The 18,685-nt window shown below is 45.3% G+C and overlaps 1 protein-coding gene across 1 annotated transcript in view; it reads left to right on the forward strand.

The window, feature by feature from the left end:
- The window catches only part of ZNF384 (zinc finger protein 384), a 1,170,835-nt gene that overhangs the window by 593,430 nt on the left and 558,720 nt on the right, over positions 1 to 18,685 (forward strand). The window lies entirely within an intron of this gene.

The following is an 18,685-nucleotide window of genomic DNA, read 5'->3' on the forward strand; positions in this document are numbered from 1 at the left end:
ACTCTAGGTCTGACTTGGTGGCCTCGTCGAGGTCCACATTTAGTATGTCGGATGCAGACATGGACCGGATGATGAGGAGGTTCATCCAGGCCCAGCTGCAGATGGGAGTGCTCTTGCCTTCCCCCTCCTCCGGGGGGGGGGGCTCAACCCCATTTTTTGCCCCAATTGCTCCTTCTCCATCCCGCTTCCCGGGTTCGGAGCATTCGGAGCCGGGTCGGATCCGGGGGTGTGTCAGAGCCGACAGTACTAGTTACTTCAGCTCCGTCTGGTCCCTCGAGTTTGTCGGATCTGACCTCTCGGAACCGTGGGCGGAGTTAGGATCCGAGGGACTTTGTGTGACCCTCGGATCCGAGTGGGAGCCGACCCACAGAGCCTATTGAGAGTAGCTCCCCCTCTGCTTTCGCGGTGGTGGAGAGGGCACTGTTGAGTGCATCCAGACCCCCGGTCCTGGCTTCGGCTCCTGCCTGCACTCCCTCTCAGCTGGTCCGGGCTCCCATCACCCGGCCTTCGGGACAGCCTGCTTCAGTGTCTCTAGGTGTTCCTGCGGAACGTGATTTTGCTGGTGAGTCTTCCTCGGACAGCCCCCCCGAAGAGGTTCCTCACAAAGCCAAGTGTAAGAGGAGGCACATGGACTCCCCTGAGTCCCTTACCGAAGATACGGACTTAGATGAAGGGGAAGGCTCCCCAAGGTCACCCCCCCCCCGAGGATGTCTCCTTTGGAGACATCATGGAGATGCTCAGGATTAGGGGGGGTGGTCTGCCCCCAAGGCTTCCTCCGATGAATCCGTATTCCTAGAGGCGTTTGAAGCAAGGCCATCTACCTCTTGGGTGTCCCCTTTTCTGACCCCCTTGTGGATCTTATTTCCACCAGGGCTTGGAAGGAGCCGGACACTCTAGAGCCAGTCCCCAAGCACCCGGATAGGATCCTGAGTCCCCCTACTGAAAGAACCCACTGGAGCAGGGGTCCCCCTGTGGATGCCATGTTGGTGGCGGCGGCCACCAAGAGAGAGCTGGCTCAGGAGAGCTCTGCGGTCCACCCGCCGAGTAAGGACTCTCGAGCGATGGACCACCTGGGGAAGCGGGTCTTTAGTTCAGCAGCCTTCTCCATGAGAGCGCTGAACTATATGGCACACATCATCCGGATGCAGCGGGATCTAATAAAAGAATATGCTGCACCCCCCCCCAGAGTCCATGTCGGAAGGAGACAAGCATCTGTACTCCTCCCGAATGTCTACTCTACGTTCATTTTCTAACACCTCTATGCAGCTCTTGTCACACGTCACTGAAGGAGCCGGCGGAGCCGGCCTGGTAATCAGGCGTCAGGCCTGGCTCCGACACTGTGACTTCTCGGAACCCTTTAAGGCGTCATTCGCGAATGCCCCCTTTGATGGTTCTGCACTTTTTGGCAAAACCGTTCGCGACACTTTAGTCCAGAGCGAGAAAGACGGGAAGACCTTGTCTGCCGTTGGAGTCCGCTTCTCTGCTCCCCAGAGGTCCTTTTCTAAGAACTAAAAGGGTCAGAAGAAAATGTGGTTCCGAAAATCGCATCAGTCCCAGTCTGCTCCGGACAACCAGTCCTCTCGTGGCAGAGGAGGACAGGGAGGACGCCACCCAAGAGGCAGAGGGGGTCCCAGAAACTTTGGGTCCAGGGAACCATTCTCTGAGAGGCCCACGCAGAACCCCTGAGGGGTTGCCCGGCTGCCCCACTCTGGAGGCAGTCGGGGAGCATCTTTTGAAGCACCTAGCAATGTGGGAGTCCATAACAACAGATCGCTGGATGCTTTGCATCATATCCAGAGGCTACCAAATTCCCTTTATTGTAACCCCCAAAATCAAAAGCCTCCCCGATGTACCACCCAATCAGAGAGAGGCAGCTGCTACAGAAATTCAGCAGCTTTTGCAAAAAAGAGCCGTCCAACCCATCCCCCCAGATCAGTTCGGATCGGGGTTTTACTCCAGGTTCTTTCTGGTGCCAAAAAAGACGGGGGACTTGAGACCCATTCTCGATCTCTCTCTCCTGAACTTGGCAGTACCCAAAGAAAAGTTCCGAATGGTCACCTTACAATCTATTCTTCCCCCTATTACGGGAGAACGATTGGATGTGCTCGATAGACCTCAAGGATGCGTACTACCACATCCTAGTGGACAGACTCTCCAGGAGGTTCCTCCGCTTCCGGCTGGGAGCCAGTCACTTTCAGTTCAGGGCCATTCCCTTCGGTCTCACCTCAGCCCCCAGGGTATTCACCAAAGTCTTGGTGGTCATAGCGGCCCACCTGAGGCTTCAGGGAATTCAGGTCTTTCCGTACCTGGACGACTGGCTCCTCATCACCCCAACAAGGCATCTGCTCTGCTCAGGCAGGGATTACTTCCTCGACCTTGCTCTACATCTAGGGTTAACTATCAACATGACCAAATCCTCTCTAGTCCCCTCACAAGTAATAGATTTTATAGGGGTGAGATTGGATTCCAGGATAATGCTTGCCTTCTTAACTCCCGATCGGCTTCAGAACCTGAGGTTGCATGTCAAGGCCATTCTCATTCTTCCTGTTCCACCTGCGGAATTGATCCTGAGGGCTCTAGGGTCCATGGCGGCAGCTATTCCTCTACTACCCCTAGCCCGCCTAAATATGAGAGTACTGCAGTGGACCCTCCAAGTACAATGGTCCCTGTCTCGCAACCCCCTGTCTCATCCTATTCCCCTAAGCAGGGCTTGCAGAAGGTCGCTCATGTGGTGGCTCCGGTCCCCGAGTCTCCACACGGGACGACCATTTTCGATGCCTTCCCCAGTCGCCACAGTGACCACGGACACCTCTCGCCTGAGGTGGGGAGGGCACTATTCAGGCAGAGCGGTCCAAGGCACGTGGAACAACGCAGAGACCTCTCTGCATATCAGTGTCCTACAGATGAGGGCGGTGCTTTTGACGTTGCAGGCACTTCACAGCCTTCTACCGATTGGGACAATTGCAGTACAAACGGACAACATGTCAGTTGTCTGGTACATCAGCAAACAGGGGGGAACCAGGTCTTATCCCCTTTGTCGCGAGGCCATGAGAGTGTGGGAATGGGCGATTTCCACCAACCGCTTTCTTATTGCAACGCACATTCCGGGACGGTCCAACATCCTAGCAGACAGGCTCAGTCGTTCGATTCTGACTCCATACGAATGGTCTCTCAATCCTCCAGTAGCGAAACAAATATTTGCCCTATGGGGGCAACCCTGTTGTGATCTTTTTGCCTCTCCTTCAAATACCAAATGCAACAGTTACTTCGCTCTAATACCTCCTCGGGGGGTCCCCGAAAGACTCTCTAGTACATGCTTGGCTTCCCGGTCTCCTTTACGCTTTTCCTCCTTTGCCCATGATGCTGAAACTCCTACAGAAAGCCAGTCGGCTGGGGAGCAAAATGATCCTCATTGCCCCATTCTGGCCTCGTCAAACATGGTTCCCGTACCTGTGGTCTCACCTAATTCATCCACCATGGATTCTGGATCCACTCCCGGATCTCATTACCCACCCTCTGGGTCTCCCGGCCCCCAACCTGGTCAACCCAAGCTGACGGCTTGGTTGCTGCAGTTCCACTCCTGATTAGGACTCCCGGAATCTCCTCACCAGTCAAAGCCATCCTAGTAGCAGCACATAAACCTTCCACCAGAAGAGTCTATCGAAGCAAGTGGAAAAGTTTCTCCATCTGGGCGGAGCACCATCACTTGGATCCTTTCACGGCGCCTCTTACATCGGTTTTGGAGTTCTTAACTACCCTTTTTCATCAAGGGGCTAGCTGCTCTACAGTCAAGGTACAACTGGCAGCGATTTCGCATTATCATGTAGGGCATGAATCAGGCCCTCTGATGACTTCTAAGCTTTGTAAAGCTTTCCTCAAGGGTGCCTTCCTTCTCAGACCTCCAGTCAGGGAGGTAGTACCCCCATGGGATTTGTCTTTGGTTCTCCAAGCCTTGACTAACCCCCCTTTCGAGCCAGCAGCCACAGTTGATCTTAAATATCTGTCTTGGAAAACGGCCTTCTTAGTGGCCATTACTTCAGCTAAAAGGGTCTCTGAACTTCAGGCTCTATGTGTTAAGCCGCCATATTTATCCTTCAATCCATCCTTTCTGCCTAAGGTGTCTTCAGAAGCTAATATTAATCAATCTGTTAATCTTCCCGTGTTCTTTCCCCATTACCAGAACAAAGGAGAATATAAACTGCATTCCTTGGATGTGCACAGACAATTACGTTTTTATACTCATCAAACTGCTGGTCATAGGCAATCTGACCAGTTGTTTGTCTCCTTTGCCAAAACAAGTTTAGGCAAGTCAATTTCTAAAGTTACACTATCACGGTGGATAGCTAGTTGTATCCTCTTAGCGTATCAGAGTTCGGGAAGGCCTGCACCTCAGGGAGTCCGAGCTCATTCTACTAGGGCCGTCGCTGCTTCGGCGGCTTTTAAATCTAGGGTCCCCTTAGATGATATTTGTTCCGCTGCCACTTGGGCCTCATCTCATACCTTTATCAGCCATTACAAACTGGATGGTGTCTCCAGAGGTAGGGCGTCCTTTGGCTCTGCAGTGCTCCGGAATGTTCTTCCATAAAGGCCACCCAGGATTCAGGTAGCTGGGGACTCTGTCCCAAAGGTTGCTGACAAATGAAGTTCCTACTTCAGATTTAGAAGTTATGTACTCACCATAACGTTCCATCTGAGTAGGTATCTTCATTTGTCTGCAACCATCCCCCCCTCCTCCTTCCTGACCTATAGGATCCGTCTTGGATTAGCCCCTTCCGGGGCACATTAACATTGCTTATATTGGGCAAACTTGATCTGAGGTCAGTTAGGGTTGGCAGGGGATTATGGGTAAAGGGAAGAGCTAGGAGCTGTGGTAAAAGTTGCCAGCTCGGATCCGAGATCGGATCCGTATCCCAAAGGTTGCAGACAAATGAAGATACTTACTCAGATGGAACGTTATGGTGAGTACATAACTTCTAATTATCTGCAAGACAAATTCTGCAGGTTTTGGGGTTCATGGCATCCTGCATTCTACTGATTCCATATGCAAGACTGCATATGAGGAAACTACAGTGGTACCTAAAAATTTTATGGAGTCAACATTGTCACAGTCTGGAAACAATGATTCCTCTCATTCCCTGCCTACAGCAGGAGTTTCTTTGGTGGGCAGAGGCATGTCACCAAAACATGGGACGGTCTTTCACTCTACCCCCTGCTGGCCAAACCTTAACTACAGACACAGACTATGCATGGTGGCCCACCTGGCGGGAAGATGCATTCAGGGCATATAGACCCCAAAACAAATGCATCTGCATATCAACCAAAAAGAGATATTAGCTGTTCAAAATGCCCTGACAGCCTTCAAGGACTTACTTCATCCAGGACAACTACTGATAAAGACGGACAACGCCACAGTTATGTGGTACATAAACAAGCAGGGGGCACACACTCATACCTCCTTTGCAGACTAGCCATGGCACTCTGGGACACGGCCTTGACTTACCAAGTACATCTTCAAGCTCAATTCCTGCCAGGAAAGCAAAATATTCTGGCAGACGACTTAAGCAGAAACCTTATGGACCCTCATGAGTGGAAACCTGATCCACAAGTCTTCAGCATGATAACAAAGAAATGGGGGAGCCCGGACATAGACCTATTTGCCTCTCCTCGGAATTATCAACTGGACAAATTCTGCACAAGGACTTATTACAGACAACCAAAAAACGGAGGATGCAGAACAAACCAGTAAGCAGAAACAAAGCACCCTGAACCACTGCTAGGTAGGCAAACAAATTTATTAAGCCGAACAGTTCACTCGAAAAAATAACGCTGAATCAAATCACCATACGTTTTCGTCCACAACTTCATCAGATTACACTAATACATTCAGTTAACTGCTTTTATATACTCATCCAAATTTTAAAAAACAGCCAGTAAAAACAATCAGTGAAAACAATCATTGTACATAGAAATGCATTGAGTTACTGCCCTCTACTGACAAGGAGGTTATTACACAAAGTCACAATTTTGCTGATCTCATTTTTAATACAGGGGCAAGTGAGATCATGTCATTTAAACCAGGAATTTACTGGCCTCAACACCACTTGCCAGTATAATTCCCTGTATTCAACTAAAGTCTCACATACCCTAGGTCCTTTGGCACAACCTCTAATATAAAAAACTGAAATTCAGCTTCAGGACAAGTTTTTGTGTGTTTATACAGAGAATTTGGTTCACATTTTATACGAATATCATAGGTGTGCTCATAAATTCTCTGCTTAACCTTTCTTTCACTCTTGCCAATGTAAAAAGCATTACATTTTTTACATAACCCAACATAAATAATCCCTTTTGTGTTACAATTCGCAAAAGTTTTTAAAGTTAAAATTTTGTTATTTCTGGCAGGTAAAGTAATGTTACATTGGCAAGAGTGAAAGAAAGGTTAAGCAGAGAATTTATGAGCACACCTATGATATTCGTATAAAATGTGAAACAAATTCTCTGTATAAACACACAAAAACTTGTCCTGAAGCTGAATTTCAGTTTTTTATATTAGAGGTTGTGCCAAAGGACCCCAGGGGCGGTATGTGGGAGACTTTAGTTGAATACAGGGAATTATACTGGCAAGTGGTGTTGGAGGCCAGTAAATTCCCTGGTTTAAATGACATGATCTCACTTGCCCCTGTATTAAAAATGAGATCAGCAAAATTGTGACTTTAATGTGTAATAACCCTCCTTGTCAGTAGAGGGCAGTAACTCAATGCATTTCTATGTACAATGATTGTTTTCACTGATTGTTTTTACTGGCTGTTTTTTAAAATTTGGATGAGTATATAAAAGCAGTTAACTGAATGTATTAGTGTAATCTGATGAAGTTGTGACTAAAACATGGTGATTTGATTCAGCTTATTTTTCGAGAACTGTTCGGCTTAATAAATTTGTTTGCCTACCTAGCAGTGGTTCAGGGTGCTTTGTTTCTGCTTACTTATTACAGACAAGCATGGAAAGTGGATGCCCTATCATTCAGTTGGAAAAACCTATCAGTTTACGTCTTTCCTCCTCTGCCTGTTCTTCCCAAGGTCCTACTAAAGGTCAGCCAAGAAAAAACAAAAATGATACTAATTGCCCCGGACTGGCCCCGCCAACAGTGGTATCCAATCCTAAGGAGTATGTCTCAATTCCCAGCTTTGTACTTGCCTCAGGTATCTCACTGTCTCAGCAAAACAATCAGATCCTGCACAATCAGCTCCAAACACTGAACCTGGCAGCATGGCTAATCATGTAGTTATTCAAACAACACCTCTCAGTAAATCTGTGTTGGATATCATTTTGGAAGCCAGAGGGCCTAGTACTAGAAAATCTTATGCTGATAAATGGAAGAGATTCTGTGCTTGGAACCAAGCACAAGGAACTGACACAGCAGAGCCAAATATTCCTCAGATTTTACAATACTTGACTGAGATGCTTGACAAAGGCCTGTCTTTTTCATCAATAAAAATCCATGCCTCTGTTATCTCGGCAAATTGCAACACAGAGCCACCGATCTTTTCTCACCCTTTGCTAAAACAGTATCTTAGAGGGGCCAATAATTTAAAGCCTCCCAGAAGATCACCAATTCCTGCATGGGACCTCAATTTTGTGTTGGAAAAGCTCACCCTGCCTCCATTTGAACCATCTGCTACTGCAGATATAAAGTTTTTATCATGGAAAACAGCTTTGCTCCTGGCAATTACTTCAGCAAGAAGGGTTTCAGAGCTACAGGCCCTCATGGCTGTGGAGCCTTTTATCATATTTTATCCAGACAGGGTGTCCCTCAGGACCAGTCCTTCCTTTATGCCTAAGGTGGTTTCCAGTGTGGCTCTTAACCAGACTATTCATCTGCCAACTTTTTATCCAAATCCGCAGAACAAGAGGGAGCGGATTCTGCATTCCTTGGACGTACACAGACAACTAAGATTCTACTTGAGCAGGACTAAAGCTCTAAGAAAAACTGAGCAGCTACTGATGGCATTTGCTGCAGGATCAGAGGGAAAGGCTATTTCAAAGTGGATAAGCCACTGCATTCGTTTCTGCTACTTACATCATGGTAAACCGGTACCCAAGGGCATTAGGTCTCATTCCACCAGAGCTGCAGTTACATCAGCAGCTTTTCTCAGAGGGATGCCAACCAAAGACATTCTAGAAGCTGCTAATTGGAGTTCTGTTCATACTTTTACAAAGCATTATCATTTGCCTCTCTTCTCCAAATCCAGGGCAGGCTTTGCCACTGCGGTTCTGCAGGGCCTTATAGCCGCCCCTAATGCTGTTTAGCTCCAGCCACCCATCCATAGCTTTAGGATTCTACCCAAATGTAATGAATGCAACAGTGAAACATGAAGAACATAGTACAGTTGTGTACACTTAGCATAAATGTAGATGTCCGAGTGTATTCACTGTTGCAGTCCAGGTTACCCACCCGCCATCCCCCTTTTATTCTGAAGTTTCTGTTTCCTTCACTATATTCTACAGCCTTTGTGGTGCATTTGCTTTTAGATGAAGGTAAAGTTTATGTTGTTGCATGTATATGTAGTTTATATATATTTTTGCTCCCCATTTGGGGGGCACTTGACATCTGGGGCAAGAAAAACTAAAGAAAATGGCGTTGGCTGCCTATTTTATACCCCTGATGACCTAACGTCATGGAAGAAGAGACAGCAACCGACGCAGGACCCAAGACTTTGGAATTCACGCCGACTGAGGGCAACCTGTCCGCAGATTTACCCAAATGTAATGACTGCAACAGTGAATACACTCAAACATCTACATTTATGGTAAGTGTACACAACTGTACTTTACCCTCCCTCCAGCCCCCTGACCTCTTGGCTCTCCCTTTCCTTCTTGTTTGGTATATACGTCATGGAAGAAACAACAGCATCCGACGCAGAAATCCGAAGACTCTGGTATTCAGGCTGGCTGAGGTCTACCTGCAGGCAGATAACCCAAATGTGATGACAGCAACAGTGAATACACTCGAACATCTACATTTATGTTAAGTGTACACAACTGTACTATACCACAATATTGTCTTGAAAGAATAAAATCTTTTAGAACTTCTGATCAGGTTTATATTTCATGCGAAGGTAGGAAGAAGGGGGTAACCTATGACGAAACAGACCATTTCTAAATGGTTGTTTTGGGCAGTTAACTTTTTTTTTTATTCCTACCACAACAAAACTATTCCAGGCAGAGTCGATGCACATTTTACCAGGGTCTTGGCCTCATCCATCGCTTTTTTGTAAAGGATTGGACTTGAAGTATTCTAGTAGCAGAAACTTGATCCTCTGTACTTACTTTCACAAAGCACTACAAGGTCGATTACTTCTGCAGGTCTAGGTCAGGCTTTGCTAGAACCATTGTCCAGGGACTCCTGGATCCTTTTCCTTCTGCGCCTCAGCTATTCTAAGCTGTGGTAATCTAAAACATAGATTACTGGAAAAATTATCAATATGTTGAACACAGTATATTTGTGAAAGTAAACTTGCCTTAACAGTAGGTGATTGCATGATCACCACTGCAGTAGCCATTCCCTCCCTCCCTCCACCCCCTCATTTTTTTGGTGTTTTTGATGTCAGGGTTTGGACATTTTTTTTTGTTCATAGCAATGTCCTCTCAGTTCTCCGCCTCCCTTTCTCAGTTGGCATGAAAGCTCTGATAGGCTTGGCGACCAAACCTGTCTTTTTAGTCAGCTCATCTAGAGCTAACGGTGTGGACATGTGTAAGGTGCCCTGAAGCTTTGGAAGTTGGACAGCTGTATTTTCTTGACAGGATATAACTCGTACAGTTATGGCTACTGCAGCAGTAATCATTCAAACATTTATGGTTTTGGTAAGTTTACTTATACAACCGTACTTTCTTGTTTTCATAGTAGTTTTATTTTGATAATGCTTCCTTCTGTGGTTTCACCATACTTGGTTCATTTTAACAATAATTTTCCCCTTTTTCTGTCATTTTTCATTCTGCGGTGCTCAGCTCCTTGTACTTCTCTGTGGGATATCCTCTGACCTTTTTTTTTTGTGCGGGGGGGGGGGGTCATAATGGTTATGGTCTTTACCTCACAGGTACAAGGTATGTGTTTTGATTCTGACCTCCAGTTGTTAGGCTTTTAATACTCTGCAGACTGATAGCTTGGTATTTGTGAAGCTGCATCATATAATGTATTCCAGTAAGACTGTCAGTTTAATGTGTGAAAGTGATTCTGACTGTTTTTTTTTTTCCCCTATTTATAGCCGTGATGTCCAAGTTGTTGGGTTAACTTCTTATGTCGGAATTCTAAATCCTTTGAAGCATAACCTTTATTTGTGGTCAGGAGGAAGTTCTGATGACAGCAATGTTGATGTTGAGACTGTATGGCCTCCTCCATGCCGCAGTGAAAGGCATTTGTGAAGTCGTGAATAGTATGGGTACTGCTGATTACTAAATGAGACGTATATATTGGTCTACTTCATATGATTGAAGTTTTAAAACTTCGAATTTCATATGGCCGAGACCATATGATCAAAGTTTCAAAACTTCGTACACCTGAAAGAAAAACAAAACAAAAACATTTTCTTAGACGTTTTTGCAGTGGAGCAAGCACCCCTGCACCCCCTGCTATTTAAATGTACCAATTCCAAGGTCGCAGTACAGCGAGGAAAAGGGAAAATTTCCCATTCTGCTCTGTATGGAGGTCTCCGTTCAGAATGTTCAAAGTTTTGAAACTTCGATCATATGGTCTCGGCCATATGAAAATCTAAGTTTTAAAACTTCGATCATCTGAAGGGGACCCATATATATATATGTTTAAATATATATATATGTATGTATATATATATATATATGTATATATATGTATATATATATATGTGTATATATATATATATATATATATATATATATATATATATACATATATGTTTATATATATATATATATATATATATATATATATATATATATATATATATATATGTTTATATATAGATAGATATATAAGAGAGAGAAAGTAAACTGGTGAATGAATTACTTTTATTTTGTGGTCACATTCACTGTTAACATTGCTGGTTCACAGCAGTGTACTATTTTTGTTCATGTTTTGAGATGCAGCACTATGCGTATGGGTATGTTTTTGTTTGATATGTAAGAGAAGGAAGTGAATGTGAAATTAGGAATGAGCACTTAATACTAGTCATAGAAGATGTTCTTCGTGTTTCACTGTTGCAGTCATCACACTTGGGTTATCTGCCTGCAGGTAGCCCTCAGTCAGCCCGTATACCAGAGTCTTGGGATATAAAACATGCAGCCGATGCCATTACATCAGCTTTTTTTGCCTTGCGGGAGCCCGAAGCAGAAGCAGTTCACAAGTGCCGGTCAGCGGCTACTTGAAATTTTCATTTTTTTTAGTTTCAAACCTGAAGTCTTCTCAAGCTAAGTAGCCCATTGGGGATCCTTTTTTCTTGCTCTAACCGATGTCAGAAATAGTTAACAATTGTCTTGTCTGTGGAAAGCAAATACCTCAGAGATTTTCATTCTTACTGCATCACCTGTTTAGGCCCAGACCACGACGTCCCTCGCTGTCTGTTTTGTGCCTTGTTCAACGCTTGAACTATTCGTTGTCGGGCTGTTTTTGTCTCTAAATTCTTTCTCTCTCATTCTCCATATTCTGAAGTGGCTTTGGTAAGCTATCTGACTACCGATATTCCGAAAAAACACAAAGATAAAGACAGAGACAGACCGCGTAGGTCCAAAACTGCCGACGGTGCTTCTGTTAAGCTCATCGCCTGTCCGCCAGTACTCAGTGAGGTGCTTTTGCAGCCCCTGTTACCTGCTTTTACATTTTCGCAGGCCTCTACTGAAACACATTCAGAGTCCAGTGTGCCTCGAGATGTTTCTTCGACTATGGAACCTGCGGATGTCTCTACCTTGGATGGGTCCGGAGCTGCTGTTCAGGCACCAGCTTCTGAGGGTGTATTCAGACCTTCCAATGTTCGTATCAAACCGACTACTTTGTTAATGACTAAATCTACCGAATTTCTCAGGCCCAGAGTTAGCACTATGCCTGGGAAACTGACGACCAAAGCACATTCTCAAGCTCCCATGCCACAGAAATAAATGCTTAAAATGGCTGAAGACCTTATTACTTTAATTAGGGGAAGCCAGCCTTCCCCCTCTAAAAGACAAAGAATTGATTTTCCTTCTGATTCTTCAGACCATGAGTCTGATGACTCTGACCCCTGTGATTACCAGAGGATTCAGTTCCCTCAGCCCCCCGAGGACCTTTCTTTCGGTGAAACCTTGCATACCCTAAGAGAGCATTTCCGCTGGGAATGCCAGGACTACCCACAGTCCAAAAAGAGACTTGGGGGAATTTTTAGACTTGCCTCAACATAGGCCTCTAGCTATTCCCACTGTCCTGGATATTGTAGATGATGTCTTCATGGAATCCATCCTTACCCCTGATACTTTGCCACCTGCTCTTAAAAAGCCTGACAGATACTACAGAGTACATGACTCACAAATTTCTCTCTAAAAATCCCACTGTGGATCCAGAGACCATTTCCCAGGGACCTAAAGGTATTAAGGCTTCTACAGCCAAAAAACCCTACCCCTTCGGACAGGGATTCTAGGGCTCTAGTCAGATGGGGGTAAGAAGGTTTATACCTCTGCAACTTTTGCCATCAGGGCTTTAAATTGCCAGTTTCACATGTTGAAGTACCAGCAGCATATTATTGATCTAATTAAACAAAAAATGTTGTTGATTCCTGATTGTGCAGAAAATAAGGACTTACAAGACTTAATGCATTCTGCAAACCAAGTTGATAAACATGCTTTGCAGTCTGGTTTTGATGCCTTAGAAGCATCTTGCAGGGCTGCTGTCACTGGGTCTGTTCTGAGAAGGCATGCTTGGCTGAACAAATCTTGTCAGACCATGTCAAGGCAAAATTACTTGATGCCCCATTAAACCAACAATGTTTGTTTGACTCTAAAGCAGAATAAGTTCTTCAGCAACATACCATGGAACTAATTAAACAGAAAATGATGTTGATTCCTGATTGTGCAGAACATAAAGATTTACAAGAGTTAATGCATTCTGCTAACCAAGTTGTAAAACATAATTTGCAATGTGGTTTTGATGCCTTAGAAGCATTTTGTAGGGCTGCTGTCACTGGATCTGTTCTTAGAAGGCATGCTTGGCTTAAGGAACAAATCTTGACAGACCATGTCAAAGCAAAATTACTAGATGCTCCATTAAACCATGAACGTGTGTTTGGCACTAAAGCAGAAGTCGTCCTCACAAAGATGGAGGAAAAAGCTAAATCCATGCAAACTGTTAAAGATTTCTTACAGGTACAGCCACCTAGATTCAGTAGGCATTGGCCTTCAAAAAACTGGCCCTTTCCAGTCCTTCTCAGCCCAAATCCAGGGCAACAGACCATAAAGACTACAGTCTGAGAGTATGCACAGATCTAAACAATGGAGTGCTCCCTCCTCAAAAACTGGGAGTGGTAAGCCACCCCCCCATGGAAAAAGTGCACAATGACTTAACCTTAATCCTTCCCAGCCATGCCCAAGTACTTGCACCCCTAGGAGTAAAAATCGCCCTGCATGCAAAAAACTGGTTGTTTATTACCCAGGACCAATGAGTCTTAAACATTGTATCCCAGGGATACAGATTCTATTTCCTCTCACTGCCAACACCAAGCGGATTGCCAGACCTTCCTCCAAACCAGTGGACAGAGGCCCAAAAGCAAGTACTTTCTCTTCTCAGTATCAGGGCTATTCAACCTGTGCCAACAGAGCAAAGGGGGCAGGGTTTCTACTCCAGGCTGTTCCTGGTGTCCAGGAAAGAGAGCTTTTGGTACCGTTTTCTGGATCTGTCATCCCGAAACACTTTCCTGGTGGTACCAAAATTCAAAATGCTTACACTCCAGCAGCTCCTTCCTATACTAGCCAAGGACTCCTGGCTAGTCACCCTAGACTTAAAAGAAGCTTATCTGCACATCCCCATAAGGGAATCTTGCAGGCAATATCTATGTTTCAGGGCAGGCTCTATGCACTATCGGTTCTCTGCACTTTCCTTTGTGAATACCCAGGGCGCAGTAGATAAGCCAAAGTGCCTGGCTCCAGCCATTGCTTACTGCAGGCAGAAAAATATTCAAATTTACCCATACTTGGACAATTGCCTGATTCAGACGGACAGTCAGGAATTGCTACTTCAGCACCTGACGTTTGTAAAGAGACTCCTAACTTCTCTGGGGTATACTATCAACGAAAAGAAATAACATCCTGGGAGCAAGCTTGAACACAACTTCCCAGATGGCATTCCTCACTCCAGAAAAGCAGGCTTTTTTGACAACTTATTTCAAACTGCTGGCCACCCAACCCCAGCTGTCTGCAAGAAAAATACTGCAAGCCCTAGGGTTCATGGCCTCATGTATTCCACTGATTCCATATGCAAACCTGCATATGAGGAAACTTCAGTGGTACTTGAAAAGTCTCTGGTGTCAACATTCCCATGACCTGGAAACAGTGATTCCTATCATTCCTTGCCTAAGGACACAGTTCCTTTGGTGGGCAGAGGCTTGCAACCACAACAAGGGACTCCCTTTCTCACAACCCCCTGCTGTCCAAACTCTGGCAACAGACGCGTCAGACTATGCATGGGGGGCTCACATGGCAGGCAAATGCATTCAAGGTAAATGGATCCCAGGACAAATTCACCTGCATATCAAACAAAAAGAAATGTTAGCTGTACAGAATGCACTGACAGCCTTCAAATGCCTTATTCTGCCAGGACAACTCCTAATAAAGACAGACAACACCGCAGTTATGTGGTACATAAACAAGCAGGGGGAACTCACTCCTACCCACTCTGCAGGTTAGCCATGGCTCTGTGGAACACAGCCTTAAGCAACCAATTGCACCTGCAAGCTCAATTCCTGCCAGGCAAACAAAATTCACTGGCAGACGTCCTGAGCAGAAATCTAATGGACCCACACGAGTGGAAACTGGAACCAAACTCATTCAAACTTCTAATACACAGGTGGGGAACACTAGAGGTGGATCTCTTTGCGTCCTCCAAAACCATCAACTAAAATTTTGCACCAGAATTCCCTACAGCCAAGCTTGGAAAGTGAATGCCCTATCCTTCACATGGGAAAACCTCTCAATCTATGCCTTTCCCCCTGTACCCCTCCTTCCAAAAGTACTCCTCAAGATCAAACAGGGCAGGCCAAGGACAATCCTTATTTTACTAGACTGGCCACGCCAGCACGGGTACCCACTCCTACGCAGTCTTGACAGTGGTGCCACCCTGGCACCTACATCAGACCCCCTCCCTGCTGTCCCAACAGGAGGGACAGATTTTGCATTTTCAGCTGCAAACCCTGAACCTGGGAGCCTGGCTGCTTCCCTGCATACATCACCAGCAACCCTCGGCAAACAGGTGCTAGATGTTATCTTTGAGGCCAGGAGGCCCAGTACTAGGAAATCATATTCAGAAAAGTGGAATATATACTGTTCTTGGAGCCAGTCTCAAGGGAAGGACACAGCTGTGCCCTCCTTGCCTCAAATCCTAGATTACCTAGCAGAGCTGCTCCACAAAGGCCTATCCTTCTCATCAATTAAGATTCATACCTCTGCCATCTCAGCTCATTACAATACTGAGACACCCCTCTTCTCTCCCCCTCTGATCAAACAGTTCCTGAGAGGAGCTAACAATCTAAGACCCCCAAGGAGAGCTTCCACTCCTGCCTGGGACCTTAACTTTGTACTAGAGAAGCTCACACTTCCCCCTTTTGAGCCTGCTGCTAAAGCAGAGTTCAAATTCTTCTCTTGGAAAACAGCCTTACTGCTAATCATGACTTCAGCAAGAAGAGTGTCTGAGTTACAGGCCCTTATGGCTGTGGAACCCTTCATTATCTTCCATGCGGACAGGGTTTCCCTCAGGACTATAACCCATCTTTTATGCCCAAGTTGGTATCCAGTGTGGCTTTAAACCAATCCATCCATTTGCCAACCTTTTTTCCTAATCCTCAGAATAAAAGGGGGAAAGGATCCTGCCCTCCTTGTACATGCACAGACAGCTCAGGTTCTAACTTGATAGGACTAAACCTTTCAGAAAATCTGACCAGCTGTTAGTCAGCTTTGCTACAGGGGCAGAGGGCAAGGCCATTTCGAAACAAACTATTTCTAAATGGATAGCACACTGCATCCATTTCTGCTACAAACACCATGGAAAACCTACCCCACGGGATCAGGCCTCATTCCACTAGGGCTACCTCAATCTCTATAGATTTTCTCAGGGGAGTCCCTACCAGAGACATCCTGGAAGCTGCAACAAGGAGTTCTGTACACACCTTCACCACTTACCTATCTTTTCTAAATCCAGAGGTGGATTTGCCACAGCAGTCTTACAAGGCCTGCTAGCCAGCCCTACTACTTCTTGACTGCCTCCACCCTTCCTCAACTTTGGGAATCAACCTGTGTGTGATGACTGCAGCAGTGAAACAGGAAGAACATAGTACAGTTGTGTACACTTACCATAATATGTTCAAGTGCATTCACTGTTGCAGTCCTGGTTACCCTCCCTCCAGTCCTCTGTCTTTCTATACTTTCTACCTATCCTCTTTTTTGCCTATATCTTATGGAAATGGTATATGTGAAGTTGTTCAATCTCTCCATTCATTCTTTACTGATAAGTTTGGTGCTGATCAAGCAGCTCTGGTACGGCCGTATGCAAAGCCACAGTTCTTCCAGTAGCTTGAGGCCAACCCCTATCCCATGATGCACTCTGAATCACCTCAGATCTAGTTTGCCGCGGCATCTGATCGGCGGTTCCAGTGCAACCTTGGGCCAGTACAACTTAAATACTTTCATATTTAGCAGTTGCTTAAGTAATATTTTTTTTCTAAACTTTCATAGATAAGTTAGATAGGTAGTTAGCTTTTATAGCTTCCTTTAAGCTCCCCTTCCCGTGTGTGGTTAGTAATCTTTAAAATAATGTCCTCATGTGTTTTGGCCTACTTTTCTTGCTGTATTAAGTAGTTTTCTAGTGGCTTTAATAGCCTTTTTCTATTGTTGGCCTCGTATATTTTGGCCTTTAGTTGTAGAATCTGTGTTTAATTTAGTGGCTTTTTGCTAGTTGTTTAATTTTTCATCAGGCTTGTTTCTAGTGTGTGTGTAATTTTTAGAGCCTAATAACTTTAATAATATTTTGAGATACATTTTTCATAGGCTAGGTACTGTGTGCGTTGTTAGACCCTAGAAATTGTTTATTGCCTGCTTTGTGTGTTGTTGTAGCAGTATTATGGCGGATGACGAAGACAAGCACCCAAAGTCGCCCAAATTCGGACAATCCCACCGTGGAGGTCCCTCATAAACGTAGATGTAAAAGGAGGCACCTGGACTCCCCTGAGTCTGTCACCACCAACACGGATTTAGATGAAGGGGAAGGTTCCCCAAGGTCAGCCCCCGAAGATGTCTCCTTTGAAGACATCATGGAAATGTTGCATATTAGAGGGGGGTGGTCTGCCCAAAAACCTTCCTCGGATGAATCTGTGTTCCTGGAGGTGTTTGAGGCAGGCCTGTCTACCTCCTGGGTGTCTCCTCCGGCTGACCCCCTGGTAGACTTAATTACTACCAGGGCGTGGAAGGAGCCCGACACCGTGGAGCCAATCCCGAGATGACCCGACAAGGTCCTTAGCCCCCCCAACGGATAGACAGTCTTGGGCCAAGGGATCTCCTGTTGATGCCATGTTGGTGGCGGCTGCCACCAAGAGAGAACTCGCACAGGAGAGTTCTTCGGTTCACCCGCTGGATAAGGAATCTGGAGCACTGGACCGCATTGGGAAGCGGATGTTTGCTTCAGCGACCTTCTTGATAAGGGCGCTGAACTATATGGCATATACAAAGCAAAAAAAGGCCACACATAGCAAACAGAGCACGGTGCCCACACAGGAAAAAAGTTCATAAACCAAAACAGTCATAAAAGTGTGGGTACCTAATGGCAGTTCAACTGGTTTCAGTTATCAGTTCTCACCACGTCACAGGAATAAAAGTCCTCTTCAGGAACACAAGTCATAAAGTCCTCTTCAGGAACACAGGTCATAAACTCTTTCAAGTATCCAAGTAAAACGAGACACCGAAGTAAAAAGATAATAATTTATTGTAGTTAGCGCTTTCGCCACGTAGGCTTCATCAGACTTTATACAAAATGAGAAATCTACTTATTTAAAAACTAATGAAACGAAAACCATTGGTCATAAATTATCCAATGAAACAGCAAGGTCATTAACTCATATCTAACACATGAAAAGCCTATGCTGAAAAATGCTGCAAACAGTTGCCTCAAAGCAATACTAAAAAAATATTAAATATATTGCCTAAAATACCAGATGTAGAGCCGACAAGGCACCAGGACTCAATGATAAAGTTCAAATTAAACCGATGTTAAGGAAAAGAAGGGTGTGTAGACCGAAATTATGATCTTTTCTGGATCTGCAGTTTAGTATGCCTTCCGGTCGTTTAGTACTGGATATTTATAAGCCTGGACTTTGTCTCTACCCCCCCCACCCCCACCCCCCCTCCCCCCCTCCGGTTTACTCCCCTTTTTTTAGGTGTATTTTTCTGTTAGTTGCTCAGTAGGGACTTTGATAGGGATTGATAGTTAGTT

The sequence above is a fragment of the Protopterus annectens genome, chromosome 8.part0, assembly GCF_019279795.1.
Source record: "Protopterus annectens isolate FY-2018-M chromosome 8.part0, PAN1.0, whole genome shotgun sequence".
Lineage (NCBI taxonomy): Eukaryota > Metazoa > Chordata > Ceratodontiformes > Protopteridae > Protopterus > Protopterus annectens.